This window comes from Salmo trutta, chromosome 37 (genome assembly GCF_901001165.1).
Source record: "Salmo trutta chromosome 37, fSalTru1.1, whole genome shotgun sequence".
NCBI lineage: Eukaryota > Metazoa > Chordata > Actinopteri > Salmoniformes > Salmonidae > Salmo > Salmo trutta.
The window spans coordinates 10,113,458-10,125,790 of NC_042993.1; the positions used below are offsets into that span (position 1 = coordinate 10,113,458).

The 12,333-nt window shown below is 43.2% G+C and overlaps 1 protein-coding gene across 7 annotated transcripts in view; it reads left to right on the forward strand.

The window, feature by feature from the left end:
- Positions 1 to 12,333, forward strand: part of LOC115176487 (glutamate receptor ionotropic, kainate 5) — a 105,799-nt gene that overhangs the window by 11,069 nt on the left and 82,397 nt on the right. The gene's annotated exons all lie outside the window — the stretch shown is intronic.

Here is a 12,333-nt window from a genome sequence, read left to right on the forward strand (position 1 = left end):
TTTAGATTATAGGTTTGACAAACATGGCAGCCCCCTACTGTGTGTCCATGTTCTTGTAGCCCATCTCCACAGGCTCCCAACACATCTTTATACAGTCCCCCATCCACCCTGCCCTGCCCTGCACTGGGAAACGCTCAATCAAGATAGTCCCTTCAAACAGACCAATGAACTGTGAATAACGCCATCACACGCACAACTCTCTCCCGCCACTGAGAGAGGAGGAGGAGGGAGGGAGAGGTAGAGAGAGAGAGATGATGGAGTGAGGGAGGGATGGAGGGGAGAGAGAGAGACAGGGAGAGAGGGGCAGGAATAAGGGGAGGTAGAGAGTGAGAAAGGATGAGGGAGAGAGGAAGAGAGAAAGGGGCAGAGGAATAGGCAGGAAAAGAGAGTGAGAGAGGGAGGATGGATAAATAGATGGAGGAGGGATGCAGAAGGAACGAGGGGGAGGGATAGAGGAGCCTGTAGGGTCTGTGGAGCAGGAAAAGACCTCTGCTTCATGTGACCACTCTGATGGGCTTAGTAAGGCCCTGCTTTGTTCACACTGTTGGTCAGCCCAGGAGAATTAAGATGACTAAATAATACCATTACTGCAGAAGCACAGAGATAACATAACACTGCTTTCTTTTCTCTGCCCCAGAATAGGCTGGAGAGGACAGGAGGAGTGAGCTTCAGTGTGTTGCAAAAGGAATGTTATAATACCTATATATACAGTGCATTCGGAAAGTATTCAGACCCTTTGAATGTTTACACATTTTGTTATGTTACAGCCTTATTCTAAAATTGATTCAATTGTTCCCCCCCCCATTAATCTACACACAATACCTCATAATGACAAAGCAAAAACAGGTTTTTAGAAATGTTAGCATATAAAAAAACAAAAATAAACATTTACATAAGTATTCAGACCCTTTACTCAGTACTTTGTTGAAGCGTCTTTGGCAGCGATTACAGCCTTGAGTCTTCTTTGCTTTGACACACCAGTTTGGCACACCTGTATTTGGGGTGTTTCTCCCATTCTTCTCTGCAGATCCTCTCAAGCTCTGCCAGATTGAACGGGGAGCGTCACCGCACAATTATTTTCAGGTCTCTCTAGAGATGTTCGATCAGGTTCAAGTCCGGGCTCTGGCTGGGCCATGCAAGGACATTCAGAGACTTGTCCCGAAGCCACTCTTGTGTTGTCTTGGCTATGTGGTTAGAGTCATTGTCCTGTTGGAAGTTGAACCTTTGCCCCAGTCTGAGGTCCTGAGTGCTCTGGAGAAGGTTTTCATCAAGGATCTCTCTGTACTTTGCTTTGTTCATCATTCCCTCAATCCTGACCCGTCTCCCAGTCCCTGCCACTGAAATACATCCTCACAGCATGATGCTGCCACCACCATGCTTCACCGTAGGGATGGTGCCAGGTTTCCTCCAGACATGACGCTTGTCATTCAGACCAAAGAGTTCAATCTGGGTTCCATCAGACCAGAGTACCTTGTTTCTCATGGTCTGAGAGTCTTTAGGTGCCTTTTGGGAAACTCCAAGCAGGCTGTCATGTGCCTTTTACTGAGGAGTGGCTTCTGTCTGGCCACTCTACCATAAAGGCCTGATTGGTGGAGTGCTGCAGAGATGGTTGTCCTTCTGGAAGCTTCTCCCATCTCCACAGAGGAATTCTGGAGCTCTGTCAGAGTCACCTCCCTGACCAAGGCCCGTCTCCCCCGATGGCTCAGTTTGGCTGGGTGACCAGCACTAGGAAGAATCTTAGTGGTTCCAAACTTCTTCCATTTAACAATGATGGAGGCCACTGTGTTCTTGGGGACCTTCAATGCTGCAGACATTTTTTGGTACCCTTCCCCAGATCTGTGCCTCGACACGATCCTGTCTCGGAGCTCTACGGACAATTTCTTCAACCTCATGACTTGGTGTTTGCTCTGATATGCACTGTCAACTGTGCGACCTTATGTAGACAGGTGTGTGCCTTTCCAAATCATGTCCAATCAATTGAATTTACCACAGGCGAACTCCAATCCTGTTGTAGAAACATCTCAAGGATGATCAATGGAAACAGGATGCACCTGAGCTGAATTTCGAGTCTCATAGCAAAGGGTCTGAATACTTATGTAAATAAGGTATATACAGTGCCTTGTAAAATATTCATCCTCCTTGGTGTTTTTCCTATTTTGTTGCATTACAACCTGTAATTTAAATTGATTTTTATTTGGATTTCATGTAATGGACATACACTAAATATTACAAATTGGTGAAGTGAAATGAAAAAAATTACTTGTTTCAAAAATTCTAAAAGATAAAAAAACTGAAAAGTGGTGCGTGCATATGTATTCACCCCCTTTGCTATGAAGCCCCCAAATAAGATCTGGTGCAACCAATTACCTTCAGAAGTCACATAATTAGTTAGATTGTGCACATGTGGACTTTATTTAAGTGTCACATGATTTCAGTATATACACACCTGTTCTGAAAGGCCCCAGAGTCTGCAACACCACTAAGCAAGGGGCACCACCAAGCAAGCGGCACCATGAAGACCAAGGAGCTCTCCAAATAGGTCAGGGACAAAGTTGTGGAGAAGTACAGATCAGGGTTGAGTTATAAAAAAATATCCGAAAATTTGAACATCCCACGGAGCACCATTAAATCCATAATTAAACAATTGAAGGAATATGGTACCACAACAAACCTGCCAAGAAAGGGCCGCCCACCAAAATTCACGGGCCAGGCAAGGAGGGCATTAATCAGAGAGGCAACAAAGAGACCAAAGATAACCCTGAAGGAGCTGCAAAGCTCCACAGCGGAGATTGGAGTATTTGTCCATAGGACCACTATAAGCCATACACTCCACAGACCTGGGCTTTACAGAAGAGTGGCAATAAAAAAGCCATTGCTTAAAGAAAAAAATAAGCAAACACCTTTGGTGTTCACCAAAAGGCATGTGGGAGACTCCCCAAACATATGGAAGAAGGTGCTCTGGTCAGATGAGACAAAAATTGAGCTTTTTGGCCATCAATGAAAACGCTATGTCTGGCGCAAAACCCAAACACCTCTCATCACCCTGAGAACACCATCCCCACAGTGAAGCATGGTGGTGGCAGCATCATGCTGTGGGGATGTTTTTCATCGGCAGGGACTGGGAAACTGATCAGAATTGAAGGGATGATGGGTGGCGCTAAATACAGGGAAATTCTTGAGGGAAACCTGTTTCAGTCTTCCAGAGATTTGAGACTGGGATGGAGGTTCACCTTCCAGCAGGACAATGACCCTAAGCATACCGCTAAAGCAACACTCGAGTGGTTTAAGGGGAAACATTTAAATATCTTAGAATTGCCTAGTCAAAGCCCAGACCTCAATCCAATTGAGAATCTGTGGTATGACTTAAAGATTGCTGTACACCAGCGGAACCCATCCGACTTGAAGGAGCTGGAGCAGTTTTACCTTGAAGAATGGGCAAAAATCCCAGTGGCTAGATGTGCCAAGCTTTTAGAGACATACCCCAAGAGACTTGCAGCTGTAATTGCTGCAAAAGGTGGCTCTACAAAGTATTGACTTTGGGGGGGTGAATAGTTATGCACGCTCAAGTTTTCTGTTGTTTTGTCTTATTTCTTGTTTGTTACACAATAAAAAATAATTTGCATCTTCAAGGTAGTAGGTATGTTGTGTAAATCAAATTAAACAAACCCCCCCCCAAAATCAATTATATTTCCAGGTTCTAAGGCAACAAAACAGGAAAAATGCCAAGGGGGTGAATACTTTCGCAAGCCACTGTATATATAAGTTTTAATAAATTTGAAAAAATGTCTAAAAACCTGTTTTCACTTTGTCATTATGGGATATTGTGTGTAGATTGATTAGGATTTTTATTTATTTAATCAATTTTAGAATTAGGCTGTAATGTAACAAAATGTGGAAAAAGTCAAGGGGTCTGAATACTTTCTGAATGCACTGTGTAATGCCTACACAATGCTGTCATAATAACTGACATGTAACCATGTACACTTGTACCTCTCACTTCTGACAGTGTTAAGTGCCCCAGGTTTGGTCTGGTGGTGATAGTAGTAGTAGTATTAGAGTTTATAACCAGGGCCCCAGGTTTGGTCTGGTGTTGATAGTAGTAGTAGTATTACAGTTTATAACCAGGGCCCAAGGTTTGGTCTGGTGGTGATAGTAGTAGTAGTATTAGAGTTTATAACCAGGGCCCCAGGTTTGGTCTGGTGGTGATAGTAGTAGTAGTACTATTAGAGTTTATAACTAGAGCCCCAGGTTTGGTCTGGTGGTGATAGTAGTAGTAGTATTAGAGTTTATAACCAGGGCCCCAGGTTTGGTCTGGTGGTGATAGTAGTAGGAGTATTAGAGTTTATAACCAGGGCCCCAGGTTTGGTATTGTGGTGATAGTAGTGGTAGTATTAGAGTTTATAACCAGGGCCCCAGGTTTGGTCTGGTGGTGATAGTAGTAGTAGTATTAGAGTTTATAACCAGGGCCCCAGGTTTGGTCTGGTGGTGATAGTAGTAGTAATATTAGAGTTTATAACCAGGGCCCCAGGTTTGGTCTGGTGGTGATAGTAATAGTAGTAGTAGCATTAGAGTTTATAACCAGGGCCCCAGGTTTGGTCTGATGGTGATAGTAGTGGTAGTATTAGAGTTTATAACCAGGGCCCCAGGTTTGGTCTGGCGGTGATAGTAGTGGTAGTATTAGAGTTTATAACCAGGGCCCCAGGTTTGGTCTGGTGGTGATAGTAGTAGTAGTAGTAGCATTAGAGTTTATAACCAGGGCCCCAGGTTTGGTCTGGTGGTGATAGTAGTGGTAGTATTAGAGTTTATAACCAGGGCCCCAGGTTTGGTCTGGCGGTGATAGTAGTGGTAGTATTAGAGTTTATAACCAGGGCCCCAGGTTTGGTCTGGTCAAGTGGTTAGAATAAAACACATTCTTCTCACTTTCAGATGTAGGATGAATATGATATAGCCTTACCTAAGCCTGTCTCTTGGAGAAATCTCCACTCTCCACTCCTCTTATCGCAATGTTCTACACTGAATCTCCAGTCTCTACTCCTCTTATCTCAATGTTCTACACTGAATCTCCACTCCTCTTATCTCAGTGTTCTACACTGAATCTCCACTCTCTACTCCTGTAAGTCGCTCTGGATAAGAGCGTCTGCTAAATGACTTAAATGTAAATGTAATGTTATCTCAATGTTCTACACTGAATCTCTGCTCTTCTTATCTCAATGTTCTACACTGAATGTCCACTCTCTACTCGTCTTATTCCAATGTTCTACACTGAATCTCCATGGGGGAACTGCAGTGGGGTCTGAAAAAATGGGGTCCCCAGATATTCTGCCCAAATAAATCGTGTTCCCAGAAATTCTGTCTGAATAAATGGGGTCCCCAGAAATTCTGTCTGAATAAATGGTGTTCCCAGAAATTCTGTCTGAATAAATGGTGTTCCCAGAAATTCTGTCTGAATAAATGGGGTCCCCAGAAATTCTGTCTGAATAAATGGGGTCCCCGCTGAAAAAGTTTGAATAGCACTGCTCTAACCTCTCCAGCTGAGACCCACAGACATCAGCCAGCCACCAGCTGTATGAATCACTGCTTCTCTAATGTTAAAGGGTTCACATGAGGGACACCAACTCAAACCCTGCAGCATACAACTCATGATTAGCCAGTCGATCTAACGATCAGCTCTCTAGTTTGTACAGTTAATTAAAGCTTCACAGGGGGTAATGTTGTTTGTTCATTCACTGGGCTCCAGTGTAGTTGGCACACACACAATGAAATATGAAATGAAAAGAAAGTCTTAACATCCAGTCTAAGCACACTGTAGATGATCCCAGGTTTATATGTAATCTAGCAACGTCTTGATCCCTGTCTTCACCAGGCTTGATCATAATAAATCACCTAATCTGTTAAGGGCCATAAGAGCTACACAGTACAGAGATAACTAGTGTAAGAGCTACACAGTACAGAGATAACTAGTGTAAGAGCTACACAGTACAGAGATAACTAGTGTAAGAGCTACACAGTACAGAGATAACTAGTGTACGAGCTACACAGTACAGAGAGAGAACTTGTGTAAGAGCTACACAGTACAGAGATAACTAGTGTAAGAGCTACACAGTACAGAGATAACTAGTGTAAGAGCTACACAGTACAGAGATAACTAGTGTAAGAGCTACACAGTACAGAGATAACTAGTGTAAGAGCTACACAGTACAGAGAGAGAACTTGTGTAAGAGCTACACAGTACAGAGATAACTAGTGTACGAGCTACACAGTACAGAGAGAGAACTTGTGTAAGAGCTACACAGTACAGAGATAACTAGTGTAAGAGCTACACAGTACAGAGATAACTAGTGTAAGAGCTACACAGTACAGAGATAACTAGTGTAAGAGCTACACAGTACAGAGATAACTAGTGTAAGAGCTACACAGTACAGAGAGAGAACTTGTGTAAGAGCTACACAGTACAGAGAGAGAACTTGTGTAAGAGCTACACAGTACAGAGAGAGAACTTGTGTAAGAGCTACACAGTACAGAGAGAACTTGTGTAAGAGCTACACAGTACAGAGATAACTAGTGTAAGAGCTACACAGTACAGAGATAACTAGTGTAAGAGCTACACAGTACAGAGATAACTAGTGTAAGAGCTACACAGTACAGAGATAACTAGTGTAAGAGCTACACAGTACAGAGATAACTAGTGTAAGAGCTACAGAGGAATTAAACCTATCAACAAAGAAGATCCCACAGTTTGACTTGATGAGGTGGACACTAATTGCTCTACCCTTTAATATTAGACTTTGTGTAATATCTCTCTGTACTGTACTGCACTGCACTGCAGCACCAACCTCCTGGTTGCTGCCTCCTGTCTGCTGCCTCCTGTCTGCCAGTGGAACCAGCACGATGCGAGGCCGTCCAGCCCATCGGCCCATATAAAAGCCCAGTTCCTCATTGCCTAATGGAGCAGAAGGAATGGGCATGTTTGTATAGCTGGCTGTCAGCTCCTGGCTGGCATGTCGTGCTCAGGGAGAGACTAGAGGGAGGGGGGAATTGGGGGACGGGCATTAGGGTGCACCACCCGGTGACGTGCTGCTCCCTCCTGACTGGGTTGTGTGGTCCGTCCACCGTAAAGTAAAGTGAAGGCTGCTAATAGCCTTCTCTGTTAATGTAGTCATTACAATTAGATAGCGGATGGTCTTTGGGTGTGTGTGTGTGCCTGTGTGTTTGTGTGTGTCTATGACTGTCTCATCTGTGTGTCTGTGTGTCTGTGTAAAAGGGGTTGATATGCTGTTAAAGAGTAACAGGGTAGTGTGTCCTTCAGACTTGCAGTAGTATAATAGGTTTATAAAGGACTGTAGGCAGTGGTTCTCTCTGTTAGAATTCATAGAACAGATCAGTATCTAATCAGTTTAATCAGGTTTTAGAATAATATTAAACACGGTTTAGTGCTCAGGTGACACAGTCTTAGTCTGAGATAATAGGTTTGGTGGGAAGACCATGTTACCGTGGCATACAGGCCTACAGTAGTAGCATCAATGGTTACAGCCCAGAGAGTTCCATTACCTCTGGATGGATTGGAAACAGCCGGTCACTGGGATCAATTGTGTAAAGACATAGAGAGGTTCATGAGTCTAATTTCAGTTATAGGAGGAGAGAATAGGTAGTTGGAGCTGTACTTTCTTCCTAATGTGGTGAGAGAGCCATTTTGAAAGGGTTCACTTTGGGAGGAGGACTAAAGAACATCCAAGTCTAATTGAAAAAATTCCAAGAATGTCCAAATCACCCCAAGATTAAACAGCCTTTATTGTGATGGGATTTGTATATTAGAAACAAAAAAAACGACATTAACAGCAGTTTATTATTTGGTTCCATACTGGTCTTCATGAGGGTCCAGCTGGCTATCTGAGGTCCTGGCCCTGAGAGGAGAGAGCGGGCTGGTGAAGGGCATTGTGGGAATAATAACGTGTTGTTTTGGTAGCGGGCGGGCGGCTGGCTGGCTGCTCATTAGCTCCATGTCAGTCAGTGTTCTGAATTCTGACCACAGGGGCTAGGTTATGTCACAATGTCACTGTTGGGTCTGCTAGTTCGTTCCAACTGGTTTTTCAGAGCAATGCTTTTAGCGGAATCAGTCAATAGATCGGTTACTTAGAGCATCATTAGCTAATGTGGTGAAACCATTGGAAAGTCAGCTGAAGCCATGCATCTTCATAATGACTACAGATCTACCAAGTCCCGTCAGATCTGTATTGAAGAGAGCGGAAAAAGAAGAATATACTAAGGAAGGGCTGAGAGGTTGATTTCAGACTGCAAAAAATGAGATTTTAAACTGAAAGTGATAGTAGACCTCTGCTGTTACCTGAGTAGATGACAGACTGCGGCTAATAGCTGTACTCATCATGTGGTCCAGAGACATCATCTTTCTACATCATTATTCAGTTTCACCTCACAGCTTCACTTCTCCTCTCCTCCACGTCTCTCCTCCTCCTCTTCCCCTCAGGAATCCCTCAGAGTCAGATCTCATGCTGACCACCAATCCTTATGGTAAACTACTGCTCTTTCTTTAATGAAAAAAGGATTGAAATGGCCTATGGCTTTATGCACTCACATGGCACAAAGCTACAAACACAAGGATGTACTCCTTGTGGTAATTTCAATGGTTATAATGAAAAGCCTTTAAGATTGTTTGCTTCCACTGACACGCTTCAGCATCACTTGGCTTCATCCTGTTTCGTTTGACAAGTGTTTTTCCTTGTGAGCTCTCGAGGCGCTCGGTAACCCCGCTCTCGCTACGTTTTTGCTCTTGAACACTGAGGCCACACTGATGAGTCACTCCAATCAGGGGTTATTTAGTGAACACCACTGGTTGTACCAGGGAGCCTGCAGTGCCACTACACCTCCAGTTCTATTGAAGTGGTAGAACAACACCTAATGGATTGCCTTTCTCTAGTGCTTTTCAATAGGACAAAGAAATGTACCTTTCATGAGATGGAGGTAACTCGACCTAGTTATGATGGAGTGGTGTAATGATAATAATGCTGGATTGTATTATACAGGCATACAGGTCTCTAAACAGTTGATACATGGTATGGGCTACGCGGGCGGTTATCTCAATCCATTTACCTCCACAAATGCAATCTAAACTCAACTGTGTGTTCGCAGGTGTGAGTCAAGGTGTAGATGGACTGATAAAGTGAGAGAGTGTGTGTGTGTGTGTGTGTGTGTGTGTGTGTGTGTGTGTGTGTGTTTGTGTGTGTGTGTGTGTGTGTGTGTGTGTGTGTGTGTGTGTGTGTGTGTGTGTGGCTGCAGAGGGAGTGTGTGTGGGTAAGTCTGGGTCATCAATGCGGTGTTCTCCTGCCTGGAAGAAACACTCATCGATTTGTTTTGTCAAAACATCAGTGAGCACCTGTTGGGACATGTAGAAAACCTGCTGCAATGTAGAAAACCTGCTGCAATGTAGAAAACCTGCTGCGCAAAGTCCACCTTCGATACATTTCATCCATGTAGGACAGTGACTGTATTGATTAATGATGCTGGTATAGAGGTATTCAGTATCAGTTGATTCATGATACTGGTATAGAGGTATCCAGTATCAGTTGATTCATGATACTGGTATAGAGGTATTCAGTATCAGTTGATTCATGATACTGGTATGGAGGTATCCAGTATCAGTTGATTCATGATACTGGTATAGAGGTATTCAGTATCAGTTGATTCATGATACTGGTATAGAGGTATTCAGTATCAGTTGATTCATGATACTGGTATAGAGGTATTCAGTATCAGTTGATTCATGATACTGGTATAGAGGTATTCAGTATCAGTTGATTCATGATACTGGTATAGAGGTATCTAGTATCAGTTGATTCATGATACTGGTATAGAGGTATTCAGTATCAGTTGATTCATGATACTGGTATAGAGGTATCCAGTATCACTTGATTCATGATACTGGTATAGAGGTATCCAGTATCAGTTGATTCATGATACTGGTATAGAGGTATCCAGTATCAGTTGATTCATGATGCTGGTATAGAGGTATTCAGTATCAGTTGATTCATGATACTGGTATAGAGGTATCCAGTATCAGTTGATTCATGATACTGGTATAGAGGTATTCAGTATCAGTTGATTCATGATACTGGTATAGAGGTATCTAGTATCAGTTGATTCATGATACTGGTATAGAGGTATCCAGTATCAGTTGATTCATGATACTGGTATAGAGGTATTCAGTATCAGTTGATACATGATACTGGTATAGAGGTATCTAGTATCAGTTGATTCATGATACTGGTATAGTATCCAGTATCAGTTGATTCATGATACTGGTATAGAGGTATCTAGTATCAGTTGATTCATAATGTTGTTATAGAAGTATCCAGTATCAGTTGATTCATGATACTGGTATAGAGGTATCTAGTATTCACAATACGATACTCAGTAGATCTATAGGAGAAATCGATGATACAGTATTTAGGGGTAATATTGGATATCCAATGCCTCATGGCAGAGGAAGTGGGAAGGCCTATCAGTTACTGTATATGCCGTTTTATGAAGTGACCTCTCACAGTAAACCCCAGGCGAAGGCAGCTTGCTGCTGAAAGTTTGAATAAAATATTGCATTGAAGCAAGAGTTTGCTGTTGCGCTCTCTTCTTAATTTAAGGTGGGTAACTGGATGGAAAACTTGAGTGGGCCTATCTGGTATTGCGGGGTACAAAAAGCAAGATCTTGTATCCCCAGATTGACTTCATCTAGGTATATACTCTAGCTATATGGTCATACATACACACACAGTTACCCAGACACAGGCACCAACAGCCAATAGCCTACAGCCAACACAATTTGGAATCCCTGCATGTCTCCTGTTATCAGTCATTATCAGTTCCAATGTTCACACGGGTTAGCACTAGGAGAACCCATCAGACCCTAGTAGTCAGCCAGCAGTCCTGTAGTGATCTTCCCTCCATGCCAATAGCAACACTACACTCCTAGTGGTGCTAGGTAACCTGGTGATGTTGTTGTAAAGCAGGTTGCCTCTGTGTCCCTAGGCCATATCTGACCAATCACACATATCACTACTGTATGTTTTCTCTGTTTTCATTTGGAACGCAGCCTATCAGGTGTTGCCGTGGAGATCAATCTGGCGTGTGGCTGTTTGGGAGGGGTGGAGGAGGGAGAGTGTAATTGGTCTGAATGGTATCTGCAGGATCTCATTTCTGCAGCCCAGGCCACCACATCCATGTCTATCACACCTGTTGTACTGCCGGATCAATACTGCTGGGCCTCATTCATATGAGACAGAGCCAGGCATTAGCAGGCCTTAGTCACTATCACACCACTCTGTTTTGATCATTAAACCCTGTAAACACCCTATACACCAGTGGCGGCTGCTTGCTGACTTAAAACGTTTTGGGAGGATGACATGTAACTTACCTGACACGAAAAGCCTAACTATCTTATACTGTCATAGTGCATCAGTTAGGTTGGCTTTCTTGGGTTTGATGCACTATGACAGTATCAGTTAGGTTGGCTTTCTTGGGTTTGATGCACTATGACAGTATCAGTTAGGTTGGCTTTCTTGGGTTTGATGCACTATGACAGTATCAGTTAGGTTGGCTTTCCTGGGTTTGATGCACTATGACAGTATCAGTTAGGTTGGCTTTCCTGGGTTTGATGCACTATGACAGTATCAGTTAGGTTGGCTTTCCTGGGTTTGATGCACTATGACTGTATCAGTTAGGTTGGCTTTCTTGGGTTTGATGCACTATGACAGTATCAGTTAGGTTGGCTTTCCTGGGTTTGATGCACTATGACAGTATCAGTTAGGTTGGCTTTCCTGGGTTTGATGCACTATGACAGTATCAGTTAGGTTGGCTTTCTTGGGTTTGATGCACTATGACAGTATCAGTTAGGTTGGCTTTCCTGGGTTTGATGCACTATGACAGTATCAGTTAGGTTGGCTTTCCTGGGTTTGATGCACTATGACAGTATCAGTTAGGTTGGCTTTCTTGGGTTTGATGCACTATGACAGTATCAGTTAGGTTGGCTTTCTTGGGTTTGATGCTGATTCCCACGGGGGGCCAGCACAGAAAAAAAACATGTATGAAATTGTATGAAATGTATGCATTCACTACTGTAAGTCGCTCTGGATAAGAGCGTCTGCTAAATGACTAAAATGTAAAAATGTAAAATGTGCATCAAACCCAAGAAAGCCAACCTTACTGATACTGTCATTGTCCATCAAACCCAAGAAAGCCAACCTAACTGATACTGTCATTGTGCATCAAACCCAAGAAAGCCAACCTAACTGATACTGTCATTGTCCATCAAACCCAAGAAAGCCAACC